Source organism: Rousettus aegyptiacus, unplaced genomic scaffold, assembly GCF_014176215.1.
Source record: "Rousettus aegyptiacus isolate mRouAeg1 unplaced genomic scaffold, mRouAeg1.p scaffold_m13_p_6, whole genome shotgun sequence".
Classification (NCBI taxonomy): domain Eukaryota; kingdom Metazoa; phylum Chordata; class Mammalia; order Chiroptera; family Pteropodidae; genus Rousettus; species Rousettus aegyptiacus.
In genome coordinates, this window is record NW_023416309.1 from 95,642,946 (window position 1) to 95,651,586 (window position 8,641).

An 8,641-nucleotide genomic window follows, 5' to 3' on the forward strand; every position below is an offset into this window, starting at 1 on the left:
AGATTCAGCAATTTTAGATCTCATATAGGAAGGAAACTTGTCCCTGGTTCCCAGAGGAAGGAACTATAAATAGTTAAACCTGGGGAAAGATTGGGAAAAGCTACTGAATTGAATCTCACCCAGGCAAGGTCTGAAACTGGGTGGCCCTACATAGGCTTGACTAGATTTATAGAAACAAGGCCCACTGTCACCTCCCCCAAAATTGGGAAGGAAACTGTATAATTAGCATGATAAAGCCTTCCTCCTACCTCTGATAACAGGGGAATTGCTTGGTCCCCAAAGGGTGCGGTGGTACGCGCCGTAGTCCCAGCTACTCTGGAGGCTGAGGAAGGAGGATTGCTTGAGCCCAGGAGTTCTGGGCTGCAGTGTGCTATGCACATCAGGTATCCGCACTAAGTTCGGCATCAGTATGGTGACCTACCGGGAGCAGGGGACCACCAGGTTGCCTAAGGAGGGGTGAACTGACCCAGGATGGAAATGGAGCAGGTCAAACCTCCTGTGCTGATCAGTAGTAGGATCGTGCCTATAAATAGTCACTACATTCCCGGCCTGGGCAACATAGTGAGATCCCGTCTCTATTACAGTGGGTAAAAAGGGAACTCCAAACGGGATTGGAAGGATGAGTGGCCCCCAGAACACATAATCCAATACTATAGGCCTGCCACTTGGGCAAAAAATAGATCTTGGAGATACTGTACCCCCATTTACATGTTAAATCGAATGATCTGACTGCAGCAGTTACGAATAAAACCAAGAGAGCCCTGACCCTCCTGGCACACCAAGAAACTCAGATGAGAAATGCCATCTACCAGAACAGGTTGGCACTAGATTATCTATTAGCAGCAGCAGGAGGTATATTTGGGAAATTCAATCTCACCAGCTGTTGTGTGCAAAGAGGTGACCAGGAACAGGCAGATGGAGATCTTGTCAAACAGATGATGGGCCTGGTACATGTGCCCGTACAAACATGGCACGGATGGGATCCCAATAACCTCTTTGGAGGTTGGTTCTCCACTTTCGGAGTCTTTAAAACCTTAATTAGCGTAGCACTCCTCGGTACCTACCTACTTCTCCCTTGCTTGTTGTCTCTTGTTCGGACAATTACCTCCCTTATAGGAGCTACTGTGGAGAGAAAGACTACAGCAAAGACCCTTATGCAATAGAATTATTGGTCCCTGGTCCAGGAAGACCAAGAGGGAGATCAGGAAGACAGTCAAAAAGGTGATGCCCTATAAAGAATTTAGACGGGCATCAAAAGGGGGGAATGACATGGAAATGTAAAGAAATCTAAGATGGCTACTGTGTCCCAGAGGAATTTTTCCAACCTCTTCTCTTTGGAACCCTACCTTTCCTGGACGTGCAAAACATAAGGCCGCCAAGTATGCGGAAGTAATCAATGTATAAATCTACCTGCCTGCCTTTGCTCTGGGCTCAGACTCTGGAGAGTGACTCCTGAATCCACCAGCATAAATAAACCTCCTTTGATTCTTAGTTCGCTGAGTGCTGCTTGTTTCTTCCAGGTACTCGAGCCAAAATCCGAAACACAGCTGTGGGCCAAGTTTAGTTCCAGCCCGTGCCCCTCTGGGGCCACCTGGTAAGAGTCAGGAAGCAATCCCCAGGTGCTGTGTTTATAATCACTTCAAGAGGCCACTCCAGAAACCAAGGCCAGGTGCTATGAGTATGGGGTTTGGAGCTGCTCAGAAAGGGGCACAGGACACACTGAGGACACAGCTAGATGTGGCTTGGGTAGGGCTGCAAGTTGGGCGAGGCCGAGTTTCACAGAGGCCTCTGGGTGGAGCCACCCCTATAATCCAGTTTGATGATGTCTCATCTATGCACACTGGGAGCGGGGAGGGTCAACAGAGGAACAATGGATATCGCCAGCACTTCTGTCCAGGACAAAGCCTCGCCTCCGGCCCTCACTCCAACTACTCAGTGTCCTGTAAGTCCCTGGTGCCTCCCAAGTAGCCAGCCCAGCGGGTGCTCAGAGTGAGCGAGTCCATCACCGCACAAGTCTGGTGGCAGACATGGCCCCTTTAAAAGGAACGTCCGTACCTGCTGGCTACAGCTCTGATAGCCTCAGTCCCACTCAGCTGCTCGGGACCAGGCAGCCTTGCATCTTCACCCCCTCCTACCTTCTACCATTGCAAAGTGATTTCTTATTTCTCTTACTAGTTATAAGGCTTCTGTTCATCCAGACTCCAGACAACTCTGCTTGCTGTTTGCTCCGTGTTTCTGTCACAACTTTGGTGTGTTGCAGGAGGAGATGTACAAAGCCTCTATCATCTATCTACACCATTTTGCCCAGTCTCTAGAATCTATTTCTTGATAGGAGGATTGGCAGTTATAGTGCAAATGGGTGTGCCTACAGGAACTAGAGGAAATTGTGGCAATTATTGTAACTACCTCATAGTTTTAGGACAAAGACTAAATCAATGGTGTGGCTATTACGCCCTTTTTAAAGACCTCTGAAAGGATTAAGGTAGTTCCTATAGATCTATTCAGCTAGACAAAAATATTCCTGGAATGGTTGTGTAGAACCACAAAAACATGATATCCCTATTATTAAGTATTTGACATTAAGTTTAGAGATAAAAACTTGAGAATTGTGAGTATGGTTTTTGATTCATGAAATTGTCTGAAATCAAATACATAGAAAATATTCAGTTTTGAGAGAGCTATGTCAGCAAAGTGCCCTCAACCTGGCCTGAAAAGGATGGAGACATAAAAGGATTGCTATTCCCCCAACTTTTTGCAGGAAGGAGGCTAACAAAGCTTTTCTACCAACACAGAGGACATACTGCCCCTTCCAAAGTGACCAAAGAGGAGAACGAGAAAGGAAGAACCTTGTGAAGATTGAGGAAGATCTAATAAGAGGAACGCTCGGTGGTAAATACTCCACTGAGAACATCATATTGCCAAATGCAATGGTCTCTTTTCTGTACTATTTGTCTTATTAGGAGCTTTTAACACAGTTGACTGTTCCTTCTTGCTAGGAACCCATTCTTCTTTTGGCTTCCTCCCCACCACATCCTTCAGGTTTCCCTCCTACATCCTTGGCAGCTGCTTTCCAGTCTCCTTTACCAGCTCTTTTTTCTATTCAAACTCAAAATGTTAGAGTTCCCCAGGGTCATTGCCGAGACTCCTTCCTCCAACTATGTAGCATCCCTAGGAAATTTTATCCAGACTGTGCCACCATCGTCATGCTAATGACTATTAACTCTACCTCTCCACCGTTTTGCTAACTTCAGACTTGCTGCAACACTACAATCCAGTTCTGACACTAACCACCCAGAGTTAGCACAGTCTCCACAAGTTTAAGGGCACGGTCTCCAAAACTATCCTCATTTCACATACCAAGTTCAGAAGTGTCCAGACCAACCACACTTCTGCCCAACTGACTACAAATTCAGGGGTTACCATACCCTCACCCTCCAGATTCAATAATTTGCCAGAATGACTCACAGAACTTAGGAAACTCTATACTCATTATTACAGTTTTATTAGAAAGGATATGTAACAGGACCAACCAAATGAAGAGACACATAAGGCAAGGTCTGGGAAGGTGCTAAATGCAAAGCTTCTGTATCCTCACCCATGGGATCAGGACACTACCCTTTCAGTATGTTGGTGTTCACCAGTCAGGAAGCTCAATGAGTTTTGGGTATCCAGTATTTTCACTGAGGCTTCATGACATAGGTATAGTTGATGGAATCATTAATCATGTGATTGAACTCAACTACTAGCCCCACTTCCCTCCCTGGAGGTTGGGCTGATATCACCTTGTTCAAAGCACCAAACTCTAATCCTCTGGTTGGTTTTTCTGCCCATCTACCTTCATCTTATATTAACTTAGGAATGGTCCAGGGCCTCAGGAATAACAAAGATAACATTATCACTTGAGAAATTCTGAGGATTTAGAGGTTACCTCCCAGGAACCAGGGACAAAAACCAGCCAAATTCTTTATTGAGTTGTCTATTTGACACAGCTAGATGTGTACTTGACACTTGGATGCCTAATGGATATCTCAAGCTTAACATGTCAAAAACAAAACTTGTGAATTTTTTCCAAACCTGATCATCCTAACTTCAGTAAATGACACTACACTATCTTCCAACAAATTTCTCAAGCCAAAAATCTGAGAGTCACCCTCAGATGCCTTTCTGTCTCCGTAGTGGGCCAAGCAGCAAAAAGAAAAATGACAATAATGAGTTGAAATACATAAATTGTTAGAATTGTTAGAATTCATGAATTCCTAATGATACTTTTAAAAAAATCTTTGGCTTTGGAGAATGCTTGGAAACCAACTTGTTACTCAGAAAACAGGTAAATAAAAGTAAAAATTTCAAGCACTTTTCCTGTCTTTCCTAGGTGAATTGTTCCTCGAGGCAACTAAATGGTTGATGAAGGAGATGATGATGATGATGATGATGATGATGATGATGATTATAGAAACATTGTAGTAATAAAAAGGAATGTTAGAATGAGAATATCACAGTTTTGTAATCTCTAATGAAATAATGAAATTAGGCAGTGATTGCAAGCTCCTGCTAAAAGCATTCAGAGAAAATCTGCATATAGTTTCACTTTTATGCACACATAATAGTAATACGTGATAAAAAAAAAAAGTCTAAAGTCTAAAAGGGATCTTTCAATGAAATAAAATTTCTAAGCAATAGGAACAATGTCAAGATTCTCAAAATCACAGTAAGATATCCCTTTGCACGCACTAGGGTGGCTACAATAAAAAAGACAATAACAAATATTGATGGGAACATGAGAAACTAGCACCCTCATACATTGCTGGTTGGAAAGTTAAATGGTACGGCTACTTAAAAAACAGTCTGGCAGTTCCTTGAGAAGTTAAACAGTTACTATATGATTCAGCAATTCCATTCATGGGTATATAGACAAAGAAACAAAAACATCTACACAGAAACTCGTATAAGGATGTTTATAGCCTATCATTATTCACATTCAATTATATATATATAATATACATATATTATATATACACACACACACATACATTATCCATAATAGCCAAAAAGTGGAAATAACCCAAATTTATGAATGGATAAACAGCATGTGGTATATTCATACAGTGGGATATTATTTTCGACAATAAATAGAAATGAAATACTGATACATTTACATAAATGAACCTTAAAAACATTATGCTAAGTGAAAGAAGCCAGTCATAAAGGCCACATATTGTATGATTCCATTTATATGAAATGTCTAGAATAGGTAAATCTATAAAGACAAGAAGTAAATTCAAGGTTACCAGGGTTGGAGGAAGGGGTAATGGGGGATGACCACTAATGGAGCTTCTTAAGAGAGAAGGATGAACATATTCTAAAATTAGATCTTAGTGATAGATGCTCAACTCTATGAATATACAAAAAACATGAAATTGTACACTTTAAGTGGGTGAGTTTTATGGTATGGAATTATATGGATATATGGAATTACACCCCAATGAAAAGGTTACCAATAAAACAAAAAGAAGCAATCATGGCAATATATATTAAATAATGCTGCATCCTACAATTGATGTCATTTTAGCGTTGATTAAATGTGGTAGTTTGTTTTCTTAATTATCAAAGTAATCCTGGGACTAGAGTATTAATATCATTCTCTTATAGGTGAGTGAACAGCCCTTTTCCTGGAGTTGAGTTTAGACTAGGTGCCCGCACTCTATCTGGGGAGAGTTTGAGTGATTGCAAACCCAACGTTAGTGCAAGGCAGGAAGAAGCCTGTGGTCTGAAGGAACCAAGGTCATGGCTGAACCTAATGGGAAAGTAGAGCTGATTTTGACCCCAGGAGTCTAGGTGGAGGAGAATTAGTCAGGTGCTGATTTCTTCTAGACTGAAAAAGAACTTAGTTGATAGCTGTGAGACTTGAGAAAAAATGGGGCTTGGGGCAGAGTATAATATCCCTAAACTCAGTAGTTTCCTCAGGAACCTCTCTGGAACTAACTCCTCTACTGAGTAAATGGTATGGGATCTACAGCCCCACCTCCAAGGGTTAGGGGTGAGTAATCACAAGGCTTCTCAGTTTTACCCTGGTAGCAGGACCAGCTCTGACTCTACCTGGGAACATTTCACTATTCCGTCAGAATGCTGCAGCCAAAGCATTTATTCCCTCCTTTTGATGCAGGAGCTCTTCTGTTAGGCACGGCTGGGTTCTGTCCTAGGGGGCAGTCTGCAGATGCTCTCACAGGAGAGCAGTGCACAGCAGACAGCCATTTGGACAGGTTCTGGACCCTCATTTTAAGCAATGAATTGAGACTAGGTTAGAATTCTGGCTTCAGATAATAACCAGCCACACAAGCCACCTAGCAAGAAGGAGAGGAGAGAAGGCAGATGAGTTAAGTGTTCGCATCAGAATGTATGGTTTAACTCTCAGATGATGTCCAGAAAACAAGGACCCACCCAGCAAGTATCTTATTCCTGGAGAGTGACAATAATATATAAATCCTGAGTCCTCTCTCTTTCCTGCCTTCTCCTGATTAGGTTTCCAGCTTTGACCAGTTTTCGTATCTGTCTTGCCCTCCACCCCCAACTCCTTCGAATGTGCTGTATCACTCTATTTTCCCTTCTTGAGGCTGTTTTGCCCTCAACAATACAGATAGATTTATCTCTGCCCTGGAAACCGTTGCTGCTGGAAACGTTGACATGTCGTCCTCTTTCCCGGCTTCCACAGCGGCATCTGCCCCTACTTTGCTGCACTGTCAGGACTCTGCCATGGGTCCTCCTCATCCTGCATTCGTCCTCCATCCCTGTATGATCTATGCCAGGACCGCTTCAAGAGCTGTCACCTTGTATTTTCCATCATTATCATCAATGTCCATAATTGCCCAAATCCAGCAAGCACAGCTAAGAGTGGGAGTGGGGTGTCAAAGAAGCCTCAGATTAGAGTTACTAAACCTTCTCCCCAGACCTTTGTTACTTGTAAATTCCCGCAACCCAGTCTCCCAGGGTTAGATGTGGGAGGGGAAAAGGTGGAGTGAGAAGGGTTAATTACTTGGTTTGGGACTCCTCTTCCCTTCCTCCCCAACCTCAAAATTAAGCAATTTATTTAAGTGGGAGGTGTGTTCCAGGGAATTGCCACATTCAGAGATCAAACTCCCTGTCTTAAGTGTGTTCTCCTGGAAGCTGAACTTCGGTTGTCCAGTTATCTGTCTTTTCCAGTTTTTTTCCTTTTTTAAAAGTCCATACCATGTGTCAATGAACCTGCCGCCTGGGGAGAATACAGGTATGAAGGCACAGCCAATGTCTCAGGTGTTACAGAGGCGATGCTATTGTCTGGTTGGGTGCGTTCAGGGAATTCAAGAATGTGACACAGTCTATCTAGCGGTCTTTGAATAGTATGGCACCCGTCTCTCATGCAGATGGAGATGGTAGTGCCCTGCCCTGAAAAGACATTCATGGACCCCCAAAGGTAACCACATTCTAATCCCTGGAACCTGTGAATATATTATGTCACCTGGCAAGGGGAATTAGAGTTGCAGGTGGAATTAAGGTTGCTAATCAGCTGACTTTAAGGTGAGGAAATTATCCTGAATTACTTAGGTATAATCACAAGTATCCTTATAAGGAAAAGAGGGAGGCAGATGAGTCAGTGTCAGAGTGATACATGTGAGAAAGTCTGGATCAGCCGCTGCTGTCTTTGAAGAATGAAGGGGCCAGGAGTCAAGGAATGTGAGCAGCCTCTAGAAACTGGGAAAGGCAAGAAAAAGTGTTCTCTGTGAGGGCCTCCAGAAAGAAATGCAGTCCTACCTTATCTTGACTTTAGCCTAGTGAGACCAGAACTGCAAAATAGTAAATTTATGTTGATTTAAGCCTCTAAATTTGTGGCAATTTGCTATAGCATCAAGAGGAAATAAACAGTGTCTACTGCAGCCAGTGCCCGCCAAGAGAAGGGTGGGGGCCCATACAGCCTACTTGCCGGGACCAGCCCAGTCCGGTCCCCCTAACTATACACTCTGTAGCTTCCTTTTCTACTCACCCACATGGCTGGCAAGCTGGGTGCATTTTCCAAGAGTCCTTGGCCTCATGTGCTGGAATCACTAGGCGTTGTTTTAGGGCCCAGTCCTAAATTGTACACAGGTGACCATGGCCTGTGTGATAGTTTCTCCAGGGAGTTGTTGTCTTCACCTGGGAAGTACAGACCTGCCAGCTTGTTGATATCATTGATGTTCATTTTTGAAGGGTCCTTTTCCATGGGTACCTACATGGTTCAATAATAGGGGGTGTGTGTCTTGTGCAACCTGCTGCCATGTTTGTCCCCACAGAGTCTAGGACTTGATGATCCAGTTGACTCCAGCCAGGCATCAGACCACACTGCCATGGGTTGGTGAATAGGTCACAGGGCACATTTTGAGGAGTGTTTTCAGGTCAAGTACCACGGCCTGCAACTCTGCCCATGGAATAGAATTTTCTTGTCTGTGCAATGCTTTGAAACTATTTGCTAGGGCTGCTATAACAAAATACAATAGACCAAGGGCTTAAACAACAGAAATTAATTTTTCTCGCAGTTCTGGAGAAGTCCAAGATCAAAGTATCAGAAGGTCTGGTTCCTCCTGAGGCCTCCCTCCTCAGTTTGCACATGGCCACCTTCTCACTATATCCTCAC